Raw genomic sequence first — 1790 nt, 5'->3', positions numbered from 1 at the left:
ACTCAGCTCCATCCCTCGCACCTGTTGCTCCGCTCTCACCAGACTCTCGTCCCTCGTCTCTCCCTCCGTTCGCCGCCGCACACGTACATTGCGTGTAATTGTCCCTGCATCCCGGGCACTTCTCTCTCTGCTCGCACTCACGCGCGTAATGTCCTTGCTTCGTGCATTTATGGCATTTAAACTCAGGACAATCCCTAAGTACATGTCCCGGTTGAATGCAAAGTCTACACAGTCGAATTTGCTTGTCATGCACCACTCTGAAATGTTCTACTCCTTGCAAGGTGTTAAACCGTGTTGAATATGGTAATGATTTTACCAGTTCCGTCAACTTTACTTTCACGTACCTCGTCCCATCCGCGACATCTGTGCCTGTCCATGTTCTCCTTTTTATCGGCGACATGGCGCCGACACACCCCACTGCTGCAGTTTCTCCAGAATCTCTTTGTCTGTTATATATCCTGGCAAATTCATGAATGAAACAACCATTTCATCAGTTGACAGCTCTCTTGCCATTATGCGATTATTCTTGATCTTCAAGCCATCCATTACTTTCTCCTTTGTTTTCAAACATTTCAGCGTCAGCTCGTATTTCCTAGGCGTCTTGAATCGACAGCACATTACTGTACCACACTGCGCCTTCACCGCGCTCAATAACTCCATCATCGTAATCCGATCTTCTCCTTCAATATCCACTTCCATTGTTAGTTTCTTCTCATAGTTATTTTCCGTTCCATTATCATTTGCCCTCGCATTCCGTCCGCCGTTCAAAGTGTCCGATGCCATCGTATCCAGCCAATGGTAATTTCCCCCGAACAGCACAAAGCTGCTGGGGGAAACAAACACAAAATAAGAACTATTAAAACCGAAAAGAAGTAACAACTCTATATTACCTAAAAAACACTAATTATCCACAAACTCCGCTCACACTTCGTTCCAAACAACTCTCACTTCCTGTCGCAAAAGGTGACAGCTGTCAGACGACTGCTCTACCTCCTGAACCACCGTCGCCCCATGTATGTGTGTGTGTGCGCGCGTGTGTGCACGTGTGTGCACGTGTGTGTTTAAAATGTCCACTTACGACGTTGTGAACGCCATGCACTGTTACAAAAACATGCACGGGACACGACAGCGTTAGCGATCTGTTCTGCATGTTTTCCCATCGGGTTTATCTCTTTTTCTGGAGGGGAAACCCTTGCGAGCACAGAGGGGGAGAACATGCAAACTCCCCACAGAAAGGCCTGTGAGATACCTGTAAGATACCTGTGAGATAAGATACCTGTGAGATACCTGTAAGATACCTGTAAGATACCTGTAAGATACCTGTAAGATACCTGTGAGATACCTGTGAGATACCTGTAAGTTACCTGTGAGATACCTGTGAGATACCTGTGAGATACCTGTGAGATACCTGTAAGTTACCTGTAAGTTACCTGTGAGATACCTGTTAGATACCTGTGAGATACCTGTAAGATACCTGTAAGTTACCTGTAAGATACCTGTAAGTTACCTTCAGAACCTCTGTAAGTTCTAAGATGGGTTATCGTTTCTGTTTGCACTGTGCTTAAACCACAAAGGTCGGGACACTGGAGGTTTGATTTTATTTTATTTTATTAAGGATCCCCATTAGCTGGTGCCATAGCAACCAGCTAGTCTTCCTGGGGTCCACACACAAAAAAACATACAAAAACAATTATTATTGTAAAAACAAAAGTATTAAAAGTCAGTACACACAATGCATAATGAAACTACTGTAACAATTAAGATAGCAAAAATTACATTACAGTGTAAAA

The sequence above is a fragment of the Notolepis coatsorum genome (genome assembly GCF_963971535.1).
Source record: "Notolepis coatsorum genome assembly, contig: SCAFFOLD_154, whole genome shotgun sequence".
Classification (NCBI taxonomy): domain Eukaryota; kingdom Metazoa; phylum Chordata; class Actinopteri; order Aulopiformes; family Paralepididae; genus Notolepis; species Notolepis coatsorum.
The sequence above is the reverse complement of the archived record's forward strand: the minus strand, read 5'-3'. Positions refer to the sequence as shown.